General features: G+C 41.7%; 1 protein-coding gene across 1 annotated transcript in view; it reads right to left on the bottom strand.

The window, feature by feature from the left end:
- DAB2 (DAB adaptor protein 2) overlaps nucleotides 1-14,120 on the bottom strand; it is a 70,898-nt gene that overhangs the window by 53,569 nt on the left and 3,209 nt on the right. The window lies entirely within an intron of this gene.

Genomic DNA, 14,120 nt, shown 5'->3' with positions numbered 1-14,120 from the left:
TGTACAATATCCCCAGAAACTCTGTCACTTTTTAAGAAATCTGAAATTATTCCGGTGAAAAGCACGTCTGTGTTCCTGTTTTGGTTTGTTTTGTTTTTTAAGTTGGAAACGGTGTGTACTAAACGTGAAAGTGCCAAATTATGAGTTGGACGAGAAGGGGTTATTGATTTCATCGAGTAAGCAACACACAGTGGATTTGCATCTTACCTCTGGAAACTGAGGGTTCAAATCGGGCTCATGGGACACCAAGGATGTATTCTGTGGTCCAAGCCTAGCCCAGCTGTAAAGCCGCAGTGTGATGGGCACTTCCTGCTCTCAAGTAGGTCAGGCTTGGGACCGCCAGGGAGCCAGGGGCACCCAGCGGCGCCACCCTACCACAAGGAGAACACCACCTCTCCTGGCCTCTGCTATTTCTGCCACCTGTCTCATCCCCTCACACCTGAGGGTGCGGGGGTGGGGAAGGTGGTGCTGACAGTTTTCAATGTTGCTGAGATGATTTGCTATTATTAAAAAAAAAAAAGGACTTCCTGTGAATGATAAGAAGTATGTAGACTTTAATCTTAGGATAGTAGTTACAACATTTATTCAGAGAACTTAAATTCTGGTACATTTTAGGATATAGTGGTTTATTTCTTTTTTTTTTTTTTTTAATTTTTTTTTCAACGTTTATTTATTTTTTGGGGGACAGAGAGAGACAGAGCATGAACGGGGGAGGGGCAGAGAGAGAGGGAGACACAGATCCGAAACAGGCTCCAGGCTCTGAGCCATCAGCCCAGAGCCCGACGCGGGGCTCGAACTCACGGACCGCGAGATCGTGACCTGGCTGAAGTCGGACCCTCAACCGACTGCGCCACCCAGGCGCCCCTATAGTGGTTTATTTCTAAGACCCAGAAGTCCAGAAGGATAGTTTCACCTCCAAGGCCTAAGTAGCTGAAAAAAATGAGGCTGATTTCAGGCAAATAGAGACATTAGCAATTCAGGGGGGAAAAAAAAGGGTTTCCCTTTTAACTCAACAGGTAATACTTTCTCAACTCAGAAGTGACCACCCAAACCTATTTTTTTTAAATTTTTTAATGTTTATTTTTGAGAGAGAGAGACACACAGACCATGAGCAGAGGAGAGGCAGGGAGAGAGACGGAGACACAGAATCCCAAGCAGGCTCCAGGCTCTGAGCTGTAAGCATAGAGCCCGACGCAGGGCTCAAACTCACAAACCGTGAGATCATGACCTGAGCCCAAGTCAGACGCTTAACCCATTGAGCCACCCAGGTGCCCCAAACCTATTTTTTTTTTTAATCAAGACTCTTATCAAGCAATATTAACTTATGTTTGCTCTACCAAATGGAAGGGATATGTCTAAGGAGCCAGAGGAAGAAAATGATTTCATCCGCAATGAGCTGGAATTTCAAGAGAAGACTTTGATGAAAACGGTCCATTTATGAACTGCGGGCTCACACATACAGCTTAAAATAGACGGCCCTGTCATTTTACAGAGAAATCTTGAGTCCACAGTGGAGAACTCTGATTTGAAGAGTACTTTTATATCTCTAGGGTGCTGATACTGCTTCTGGCAGTAATTCAGTGTCTTGCTCACAGTAAGAAGAAAAAAAAGAAGGATGAAAATAAATTTAACCCTTTTAATCTCTGATGGAACACAGTCTCCTGCCCCATCAAAGCTGTTCACTTTTCAGTAGGTCTAAAATGAACTCCCTTCCAGCTGGAGAATCACACCCAAGACCACCCAGATGTTAACCCTGCTTCAATGGTCTTTTCTTATCACCACTGAAATTTAATGTTTAGAAAATTAAGGTAAGGAAAATTCAATGCAATGTTTGAAAAACTACGGTCCTTGCACGACTTTCCCTTGCACAAATCCCGTCTTCGAGGGAGAAGGAGAAAAAAAAGAAAAAAAAAAAAACAAAAAAAACCCCAAAAAACCTGACGACTGTGTTCCCGGCCTAGGAAAGGGGTAGTTAATCCCGTGATGGCTTGCTGAAGAATGCATGGTTTATTATTAAAGTAATCTCTTAAGATTTTCCTGGAATGTGCTTCCACAGCAACTCTGCTTGTGCAAGCTATCCTATGTGTGTGTCTTTTCTTCCATAATTAAGCTGGTTTTTCCCCCTTTAGCTCGCAGACCTAATGCTTTCTCTCTCCCTTCTTCTATCCCCCTCCCTACTCCTCTTGTCTCCCTTAAACATCCCATTCTGAATCCTTCCATTTCCCATGAACTGAAATGGCACTTTGGATTTGGTCCTAGGTGAACTGTCCGTGCACCTTGGTGCCTTGTTGGACACTTCCAGATGTTCTAATCGAACAAGGACTGGTTAAAGTTTATGGATCTAGTGAGGTCACGTCTTTTCTTTTTCCTCCTCAGTGTCATAAAAAAATGAAGAAAATAGCTATTGTTCCCAGAAAATGTTCTTTGACCTTGACTTATCCTGCATGTTTACAGATACAGAAAAATTGACCCTATCAGATTTGGCTGTTGGCAAGGCATGACAAATATTAGAGGCTTTCCTATTATCTACCTATCTATCTATCCATTGATCTAACTAAAATCTAAAATATCTGGAGGGCAGTCTTACTGAAGGCAACCTGTTTTTGTTTGGTTTGGTTGGTTGCTTTGGTTTATTTTCTTGGTTATACATGTATAGCACCTCAGAACACAATGCTTGGTATTTGCTCGTGATGTGTAGGACTAGTAAAATTCAAATGGCACTTGATAAGTTGGGATGTTTAAAGTGAAGGACTTTAAAAATTCAATATGATAAATTCATATAACTAATTACATTTTGCTACCAGTATAAACTTTTATAATGAGAAGTTGTAAAGGGGAAAAAGAATACGCATATGAACTACCAGTTACAACATCTTCTTTGGAAAGCAATTTGAAAAGAGTTGTTAAAAATAAAAATGCATAGGGGCGCCTGGGTGGCGCAGTCGGTTAAGCGTCCAACTTCAGCCAGGTCACGATCTCGCGGTCCGTGAGTTCGAGCCCCGCGTCAGGCTCTGGGCTGATGGCTTAGAACCTGGAGCCTGTTTCCGATTCTGTGTCTCCCTCTCTCTCTGCCCCTCCCCCATTCATGCTCTGTCTCTCTCTGTCCCAAAAATAAATAAACGTTGAAAAAAAAAATTAAAAAAAAAATAAAAATGCATAAAATCCTACAAAATGCCAGTATTAATTATTATTGTAGCCAACACTTAAATAGTTCTCCATCCTATGAATAAGAATCTATCCCTAGAAATAAAGCAGAGATGTTAATCACTGCATTGTCCATAGTAAGAACCTGGGAACAAATTTTGTCTGTCAATAGGGGAATGATTGAGTCAGTTCTGATTCATCTGCACTGTGAAATCATATGCAATCCTTTAAAAGAATAAATTGTGGAGTTAAGCCTTGTAATATGGAAGAATTTCTATTAGGTATTGTTGAGTGAGAAAAACAAGATAAAGAAAAATGTAAAATATGTTTCTGTTTTAGTAATACAAAAAGCAACACCTATCTGTGTGTGTGTGTGTGTGTGTGTGTGTGTGTGTGTGTGTGTGTTTGTATGATTATAAGGGAGACTAGAGACTGGATTGCATTATAGATCACTGGGGACCTGACGGAGATGAGAATAGACAGGGGAAGGAAGGAGGTACAAGTTGTGCAAAAAGGGAAAAAAATTAAAATAGCCTGTATGCAGATCTATAGAGATCACATTTGTGCATCTACGTGAAATGGTATATACACAGGTTTGCCTAATTTTTTTTTTTAAATACACCAAATGATTTTAAGATAAAGAAGGAGAAGAGTCATAAAAGAAATCCATAAAATAGCTTTCAGGGTGCCTGGGTCACTCAGTCATTTAAAAGTCTGACTTCTGCTCAAGTAGCAATCTTGTGGTTCGTGAGTTCAAGCCCCACATTGGGCTCTCTGCCATCAGTGAGGAGCTCGCTTCGACTCTTCTGCCCCACTCTCTTTCTCTCTGCCATTCCCCTGCTCTCTCTCTCAAAAACAAATAAACATTAAAAAAATAGCTTTCACTGAGGTGTTTTCCTCAAGATCTTTCAAAAGTGAGTTGAGTATTCATCATGCGTTCTCATGATCTCATCTGGCCTTGAGAACAATAGTTCTCCAACATTGATGTTCCCAGCAGACACTCTGGGAGCTTGCGACAAGGGCTAATTCCTGGCCCCAGCCCCAGAGACCTGGACTGGAAAGGCATGTGAGTGGGTCAGCAGGGGGCACGAAGTGCCTGGGAATCTGAGTGCTTACCCACACTTCTGGGTGATTCAGATGCTATAGTCCTGGGTACCACACTTTAAGAAACACTGAGCTCTCCCACAACCAAGAGCATACTCACTCTGTCCTTCTCTGAGTGATGAGAGTTAAGTGGATTGGGCAGAACTGCTAGGATGAGAGGAGGCAGGTGCCATTGGTCTTTAGACATTGGCTTTTCTCTCTCCCATTGGCTCTCGACAGCTTCAGACAGTGTCCTGGCTTTGGTGGTGACTCTCTCTCTGCTCCTCCCCTGTCAAGGCTTGTTTTCAGAGAAAGATCTGATATCAGCCATGTACACTGACCTATACCCAGACATTTGCACTGCATTTCCAATCCCGTGTCTCACTGTGGCATGAAAGGCACCGCTCATTGTTAAAGAGATCTTAGTCATCAGGAAGAACAGGGACAGATTTTTTTTCCTGCTTTGATCAGGTGAGGCAATTGTCAACTCCACTCTGTACCCAGCTTAAGGTTACCGGAAAGAGAGAAGAATTAGATGACTTCCAATTCCTAGGATGACCCTCTACTACCCCTGAAGTCATACTACATCTTGGCTTCCAAGGGACCACTGGAAAACTGAGACGGGATGTCATGTAAATGCTTACCTCTGTGATACAGCGAAGGAAAGTGGGATTTAGGATCAGATCTGGCTTAAAGTTCTGGGTGTGTCTTTTACTGACTGCAAGACTTAGGGCAACCGGCCTAACTCCTCAAAGGCTCAATTTCCTTATCTATAAAATGGGCCTTCCCTGTCTCCCGCTCGTGTTTTGGTTTTTGGTGGAAGTCAAAGGAAATCATGTTCAATGAGAAGAGTTTGGAGAATTTGAGACCAAATGATGACTGTAAATGATGTTAAAACTATGCAAAAAATACAGTAGTACTAGAAAGCTGTTCTTGTCCCAAATTATTTCTACTCCCAATGGAAATTCTGCCTAGTAAATCATGTGTTAGGTAGCTATGTTCCTCTGGCTGTGGGGAACTTTCTTAAGGTTGACTTCTCCGGTGGGATAGTCCTGGACCCTGATTTTCTAACATGTTAGTGAGGATCACTTTAATGGATCAATTTAATCCTTTCAAAGAAAGATGAGTAAATTTCTGCTGAGATGGGGATGTTAAAACGGGAGAAAAGACAGAAAATGAGAAAAGGGGGACTGAAGACCAACCTCTTGCCCTTTGGAGTTCTATTGCTCCTACTGAGAAGGTGCCTCACTGTCCACAGACACTGAATTCAATCCAAAAATCTTTCTACTCTCCTTCAACTTTGGCCACATGCTGGGCTGGGCTGGCCTAACAGCTTCAGTTGTAAACCAGAACAGCCATCTGTGCATCGAGAAGGAATGCTATCTTCTGTAGTCATTTAATACTCAGGCTCAAATTCACATCTTAACTAGAGAACAGGGAGAACCCATGTCTGGACTCCAGAGTAACCCTACTCCCCGATTCTTTTGAAGCTTATATATGTGTGTGCGCCCATGCTTATGTGCAGTTTCTGAAGCAGTGCACCCTAGGTTTCACTGGATTATCAGAAGACCCCATGACATAAGACAAGGTTACATTCCATTGCGCTCTGGGTGTATAGCCACATTCTTTCTACCCATTTTTATCTGAAGATTTTATCTGAGTCTTTTGTACCAATCTGATATTTTTTTTCCTCACAACATTATTGTCAAACAGGTTAGGGCAAGTATTACTGTTTCTAAAGGTTAAGAAATATAAGTGCAGAAACTTTGATTTTTTTCTGTTTACAGAGTTAGGGACAGAGCTAGAACTGTTACTCAGCTCTTCTGAATGATCTAGAATGTATGGCTTCATGCAGTCATGGCCCAAACAATATTATAAGGGCTATTGGCACCTCTGAGGGTTCACTGTATTCTGTCTTGGTCTGTCCACACCTGGAAAAGAGTATCTGTTGAGGATGCCCCTTCAGATGCAGAAGACACTGGCAAATCAGAGCAGGGCCGCTTGGACAGTGAGGGAATATCTTGGGAACTGAGAACTACGGGCTTTGCCAGTGTGGCCTGGCTGAATTGGGCACGCGTATCCAGGGAAAGAGACTCCTTGGGCACATCAGGTGGGTTAGGGAGGGAGATCTGTGAATAGTAGAGCTCTTTCCAAATATCCAAAGGCTTGTCCCGTGGAAAGTAGATTCAACTCCTTTCTTTGGCCACAGATGGTAAAAGGGGATCCTGTACCGGGTTGAAGAGTGTCCCTCCCACCCCTACGATTCATGTCGACATGGAACCTCAGAATAGTCCCTTTGGAAATAAGGTCTATGCACATACAATTAGTTAAGATGAAGAAATACTGTATTATGTGAGATCTTACCTTTTTGTTTGCCTTATGATACCTTTTGGCCAGAATACCTTGGCTTTTTATTATATCCTATTTTGCATTTGGCACAACTTGGGACCCACTGTGTCTCCAGGTGTGGCTCTGAGGAAAATGACTGAACTTCTCGTCTATAAAGCGAGAGAAATAATAGAACTTCCTTCACAGCGCTGTTCTGAGGGTTGAGTAAGTTAAACTGTCTAAAGGACTTCAAGTAGCAATTAGCACATGATAATGTGCATTTTTGTCTGAGTGTCTTAAAAGAATAATTTTTCAAATGTTAAGTAAATTTGAAAATGAGCTTACCCTAAACCTCAGAGATTGCACTTCTAAGTCAGCTTAGAGGAACTCCAATTCATTTGCCAAGAAATATGTCTAAGAATGCTTAGAATAACAAAACGTAGAGCAACTTAAGTGTCCATCAACAGAACAGACAAATAAATCGCGGTGCATGTATTCATTGGGAATACTCTAACAATAATAGGAATGACATGAATCTATGACCCAGAACTGCTTATATCAACACAGATGAACTGAGTAAGAAGAACAAGTTACAGATGAATACATAAAGCATGATGCCACTTACATATGGCTTAAAATATGAAAAATACGTTTCGGATTCTGTGTCTCCCTCTCTCTGACCCTCCCCTGTTCATGCTCTGTCTCTCTCTGTCTCAAAACTAAAATAAAGGTTAAAAAAAAATTTAAAAAAATATGAAAAATAAAATTACTCATTAGTTAGAGATACAGCTATTCAAATAAATGAATATATAGATGCCCAAGAGTGATAAATCACAAGTTCAAGATGGTGGTTTCCTTGGAAAGAAGAAAGAAGGATGAATTAAAAGGAGGTCTAATTATACTGGTATTTTTTCTTTTTCCTAAGGCTTGATGTAAGGTACATGGGTGAATATTGTTTTACTTTTCATCTCTTTACACAGATGCTCATCTAAGCACTTTATAGATATTAATTTACTTAACCTCATAACACTGCTGTAAGTTAAAACCTATTGTTAGCACCATTTTACAGAGGAGGAAACTGCGGAAGCTGATTAAAGTCACAAAATTACTTAATGGCAGAGCCAGGCTTCACACCCAGGGATTCAGGTCCCAGGGTTTGTGGCTTAACCCCCATGCAATGCCCATGCTCATTAGAATTTTATAAAGAAACGAAAAGGCTGCAGGTGACATTAACTGCCCAACGCAACTTTGGAGTGCACGCGCATCACGTTCCGCTCCCTTGCTCCTGTGACTCTTCCACCTCCAGGCCCCTTGTCCTTCTCTGTCCCACTTTGGCTTTGTACCTCAGCCCCTGTTTTTTTTCTTTCCTCCCTGGATCAATGGATTCATTTGGACTCATGTTTCTGGCTTTGATCATGACCTCGGCACACTTTCCAGGACGTCTGTCCCTGGTGTCTAGACTTTGACCATAAGGAGAAAGTTCTGTGCTGACCGTAAGCCTGGGTCTGGACCCGAGAGAGAGACAATGGGAAGTTATACACTGAGCACAACAGTGAAGGGCCACTGAAAAGGAGTGTTTCTCTGAGGAAGGTGTTAAGAATGAGAAGGTAGAAGTAGAGGTGGTAGCAGGTGTGTGTGTGTGTGTGTGTGTGTGTGTGTTTATTAGATAAGCTGCTATTTTTCAGAAGAAATTCTGGTGAAAGATACAAGCTGTGGGGACAATACAAACTACCAATAACATTCCAGACAATTTCTACCTGGCTCTCAGACATCAGCACTCCCTCTAAATGGAGCTACCCTGATTTTCCCCCCATGCCAGGGAAAGCATACTTGTTCTGGTTAATATTGAGACTGATGCTTCTCCCATCTTTGGTAAAAGAACATTCTTCCAGGCCAGCACAGGGAAAGAAACCTCATCACTTGCTTCTGTTGGGAGAGACGCCCAAGCTCCTGAAACCCATCAGTGGGCCTCTACCCGGATTGCTGTTGCTCCAGCCTTCCGTGGAAGAACTGAGCTCACCGAAAGTGTGTTTGTGGAAGAAACACCACCTGGGAAAGTTAGGCTGGGTGTGGGTTTGGAGGGAGGAAAACCCAGTCCAGAACTCCGCAGTTGTTGCTGAAAATGCTCAAGTCCTAAAGTCATTTTGCCGAGGCCGACCAGGAAATGTGTAATCATAAACTTTAAATGTGTTTATCTGTCAAGTGGACACATTCTGTTATTTTGGTTTATAGTGAGGCAGTTTTTAAACTACTGTTAGACATTAACTACACCCAGTAATTTGATCACACTGTCTCATCTCTCTTTTTCCCTCCTCTCTTCCTTCCTCTCTCCCTTCCTCCCTCCCTCTCTCTCTCTTTCTCTCTCTCTCTCTCACACACACACCTTTATATTTTGTTGTTATTGAATTCGAATTATAGACAACAGTTTGTTTTTAAATCTGGTCTATGAATAAAAAAAGCTCAGGTTCACTGTGCTTGCTGATTTGCAAGGAGTAACTACCCCCACCGTAGCTTATTTCAAGGTGTCATGTGATGTCACTGAATATAGAGATGGAAAGAGATCTGCGCTGCAATTCAGCTCCTCTGAGCCTCTGGCACACCCTGTTATAAGGTGTAGACTAGCTGTTTTCTCTCCTAATACATTGACTACTGAAGGGTCTCTTTTCACAATTTTCCTGGTCAATAATAATAATCAGTCAAATTAATTAATCAACCATCTATAAATGAAGAACATCAAGTAAAGTCTCTCTGGAACACGGTGTTTAAAGATCGGGACCACAGTGATTAGCTAGTTAAATAGAATAATGACTTTGTTTTCCTGTCTCACTGCAATATAATGAAAATCACTTGGGATGGAGATTCAGAATACCTACATTAGAATCCTGGTTCTGGCATTAACTATTTGTATGATTGGATAAACTGCTTAAAGTCTCTAAACTTTACGTTTCTACTGTGCGAAATGGAAAACAATGCTTGTGGTATAGGCTTATTTCGAGGGCTAAATGGTATAGGGATGCATGTAAAATAACAAATTCTTGGTAAGTACCAGGCCCTATGATAGCTGTCTATGTTAACTGCAGGACAAAGGAAATGGTCATTTCTCATTTTAAGATTTTCTCATAAAAACAATTCTTAAATTTTGGTGCTTGCCTCCATCCTCTGGAATGAATACTAAGAGGTGACAAGATACCTGATAATAAAAGAGATAAGTATTAATGGGAAACAATTTTTGGAACATTTTTGTGTGTTACTCTTATTACCCAATAGCTTCCAAGTTCTGCCACTGCTACCACTATGGTCCAGACCATCATCATTTCTCACGTGGACTATTGAAATAACCTCTCGCTGCTTCTGCTCTTATCCCTCCCACAGTCTAGTCCATATAGCAGCTAGTGGTCTCATGAAAAATGTTCAGTAATTTCACACTTTTGTTTAGAACCCTTCAATAATTCCCATCTCCGTCAGAGTCAAAGCCAACGTCCTTAGAAATGGCTTCCAAGGCTGTATTGAACTGCCCTCCCTTCCATTACTTTGTAACTGCTAATCTTCCCCTCACTCACTTCACACCCCAGGTCCATTCACATCTCAGACTTTCACACGTGCTGCTCTTTGCCTGGGCTGTCTTCCTCTGGGTTCATGACTTCTAAGCTTTCTTTTTTTTTTTTTTTTTTAATTTTTTTTTTTCAACGTTTATTTATCTTTTTGGGACAGAGAGAGGCAGAGCATGAACAGGGGAGGGGCAGAGAGAGAGGGAGACACAGAATCGGAAACAGGCTCCAGGCTCTGAGCCATCAGCCCAGAGCCCGATGCGGGGCTCGAACTCATGGACCGCGAGATCGTGACCTGGCTGAAGTCGGACGCTTAACCGACTGCGCCACCCAGGCGCCCCAATGACTTCTAAGCTTTCTAAGTAGTTTTGGTAGTTGTTCAAACGTCACCTTCTCATGGAGAGTATGTTTGACCATTGTTTCGGGTTGAGTAGGGTCCTCCTAAAAGTTCATGTCCACCTGGAACTTGTGACAGTGACCTTATTTGGAAATAGGGTTTTTGCAGATGTAATCTAGTTAAGATAAGGTCATATGGGATTAGGATCGGCCCTAAATCCGACAACTGGTGTCCTATGACAAAAGGGAAATTGGACACAGACACACAGGAAAGAAAATGATGTAAAGGTGGAGGCAGAGGTTGGGCCAATGCAGCTGGCCGGCCTGGGTACACCAAGGACGGAGGCTGTTAACAGGAGCTAGGAGAGAAGCATCGAACAGATTCTTCCTTGGAGCCTTTGGAAGAAGCAGGGCCCTGACACCTCCTTGATTTGTGAGAGAATAAATCTCTCTTGTTTTAAACCACCTAGATTTTAATAGTTTGTTACAGCAGCTCAAGAAAGCTAACGAAACCAATCAATTTTCAGTTGCTGCCCTACTACCTTATCCTTATTCCCTCCTCTCTGATTTATGCTTTCCCCGTAGCACCTATCCTGACAGAGCCTGGTGATTTCTAACTTCCCATAAGCAACATGTTTCACTGACTGTAACTATCAGCAAGTCATTGTAATCTTCAAACATGATTTAGCTTTCCCTTCTCACCTATTCTTGCCAACCAGAAATCTTTATCTTTGCCTCTGTGATATTCCTACTTTAGTGAGGGGAACACCCACTAAACTTGTCTGACTTCTACGGTTCCTCTTGTTCCAGGTTCAACAAAATAGCTGCATGGGGCATCTGGGTGGCTCAGTCAGTTAAGCATCTGACTCTTGGTTTTGGCTCAGGTCATGATCTCATGGTTCGTGAGTTGGAACCTTGCATCAAGCTCCCCACTGACAGTGCAGAACCTGCTTGGTATTCTCCCCCTCTCTCTCTCTCTGCCTCTCCCCTGCTCATTTCTCTCTCTCTCTCTCTCTGAAAATAAATAAACTTAAAAAAATAGCTGCATGTAGTTAGTTACTACACTGATACAGATCCATTAAAACAAGTAAAGCCAAAAAGAGAGGACATATATCGTTTAATTTGAGGATCTGATTTCTAGTAGGTCCATAATAGGAACCTATTATATTCTATACTTGGCATCTAAAAAGGCTAGACAATGCATTCACACACTTGACAAAATTAACAGTAATTCTTAATGTCTTGTAAAATCCTGATTCCTCTGTCTCAAAAATATCGCTTAATATATTATTTGCTAGACTCATAACCTAAGCAAGATTCAAAACAAACAGAAAATTGAATAGTTTGTCTTTTAAATTGTCCATAAATCTATAGCAGTTTTTCCCACCCCACACCACTCTATTTTGTTAACACCATTGACTTGTTGGAGAAAACTATCCATTTATCCAGTTTAATGTACCACAGCATGGATTTGTTGACATGCCTGGTGGTGTCATTTAATTTGATCTTCTATCTATATTTCCTCTAACCTGGTAGATATATTGACAGGCTTCAGTATACTTCAAATAGACTTCACGGTTAGCTGTGTATTTTCTACAGCATATCACAGAAGTGATCTTTTAAAAAGCATCAGGGGCTCTTGGGTGGTTCAGTAGGTTAAGCGCCTGACTTTGGCTCAGGTCGTGATCTTGCGGTTCATGAGTTCAAGCCCTATGTTGGGGCACTGTGCTGACAGCTCAGAGCCTGGAGCCTGCTTCAGATTCTGTGTCTTCCTCGCTCTCTGCCCCTCCCACACTTGCGCTTTCTCTCTCTCTCTCTCTCTCTTTCTCTCAAAAATGAATAAACATTAAAAAAATGAAATAACCTACTCCATCCCCCAAATTGAGGGGGAATAGACAAAACAAGATTGTTGAAGCAGAGTGATGGGTATGTAGGGGTTCAATGTACAATTCTCTACATTCTTGTTTATATTTGAAAATTTCTGCAATACAAAGAATTAAAGATCAGTGGCACCATTAGGTGTTTCATATAGTTCATTTGTTCATAATTCATTCACTCATTCATTCATCCAACATTTGTTTTAATTATTTTAGAGAGAGAGAACGTGCAAGCAGGGGAAAGAGGGGGAGGGAGAGGGAGAGGGAGAAGCAGACAGAGACAGAGAGAGAGAGACTCAACGTGGAGCCCAACGTGTGGCTCGATCCCACGACCCTGAGATCATGACCTGAGCCAAAACTAAGAGTCAGATGCTTAACTGACTGAGCCACTCAGGTGCCCCTCATGCAACATTTTCCATAAGCCTGTTACTGTTGGTTTACCAGTTGGGTGCTGTCCGTAAAGAAGTCGTGGCTCCACTCCCTAGGATTCCATGCTTAGCTCAGAGAGCTTCCCACATGGAGCTATTTTAAAAACCATTATTCTTTGAGCCTTTAGAAGCCCCAAATTCCGATTCTGGATATCATGGCACCCCCCTAACTGAAAGAATGGCTTTGTTTCCCTAGCTCCCCTCCAGAGCAGACCCAGACATGCGTGCCAGAGGGGCGCCTTCCAGGATCACGGATCCATGGAGTCCTAATAACCACTGTCCAGTCAACATTAGGCCTTATCAGAAGGCCCAGGCCTGGGCCCCTCTTTGATGGCCCTATGTTCCCAAGTGCTTTTTTTCTGGGTTACTGATTTCAGGCTGGAGTCAGATGATTTGCAAAATGACCTGCCTTTCCCGTCTGCTTCACACCACGGGGGCGAGGAGAACAAATAGGTACAAAGTCTGGCTCCTGAGCCCTAGAAAGAGGCCTGTATTGCTGTCATGTGCTTGTCTGATGAGATGTTACAGGGTTTGTTTTTTTCTTTTTCCTGGCTTGATAAAGTTAAGGAATTAATCTACAAAGCTTTAAGTAGATTTTCTTTTGGGAGTGTCTTTGGGAGTCAGGATAGAGCTGCAAAAGGCAATTCTACATTTTGAAGGTACTGCTGATGTCTTGAGGGTGGGGAGGGTATCACTTCTCTTCCTTATCCTTCTGTCGCTCCAGCATGAGTGGCACCTCTAACCAGGGAGCAGAAAAGGAATGGGATAGAACTTTGACCTTCATGAAGATGATGCTGATTATGCATTTTTGCATATAACTTTATAGTTTAATAAACTTTCAAAAATGTTCTCATTGGATCCTTATATCCTTGTTGCAAGTTAGAGAAGTATAATTGTCTTCATTTTGAAGGTGATGAAAATGGGTCTCAGAGAATCAGGGATACTCCTTCAAGTGCATGTGGATCCCTCGTGAAGGTGCCAAGATTCAAATAAATTCTTCTAACTCTTATTACCCTGCCAAGTCAACTTTAAATACTCAGAATGACCTCCTAAACATTTGATGAAGGAGAAGAGGAGGATATATATATTAGAGTTTTGAATTATCCCTAACGTCTCTCTTAGCACAGATGCTATTAATTTTCCTATTTTTTTATTTTGCTAGATGCATACTCTTTTGAATCTCCAAGTATCTTTGAGCATTATAATGTAAAATCATAATGCCTTATGTTTCTATTTTGCCTAAAACACTGTAATTGAATCAGAAAATTATTTTGGTACTACTGTATATATAATAAAGGGCACTGTATATATAAGATATAGTACAACTTAGGGCTTTCTCCAAACAATTTGTTCTCCAAACCAGTCGACTTTTTGCT

The sequence above is a fragment of the Leopardus geoffroyi genome, chromosome A1, assembly GCF_018350155.1.
Source record: "Leopardus geoffroyi isolate Oge1 chromosome A1, O.geoffroyi_Oge1_pat1.0, whole genome shotgun sequence".
Classification (NCBI taxonomy): Eukaryota; Metazoa; Chordata; class Mammalia; order Carnivora; family Felidae; genus Leopardus; species Leopardus geoffroyi.
The sequence above is the reverse complement of the archived record's forward strand: the minus strand, read 5'-3'. Positions and strand labels throughout refer to the sequence as shown.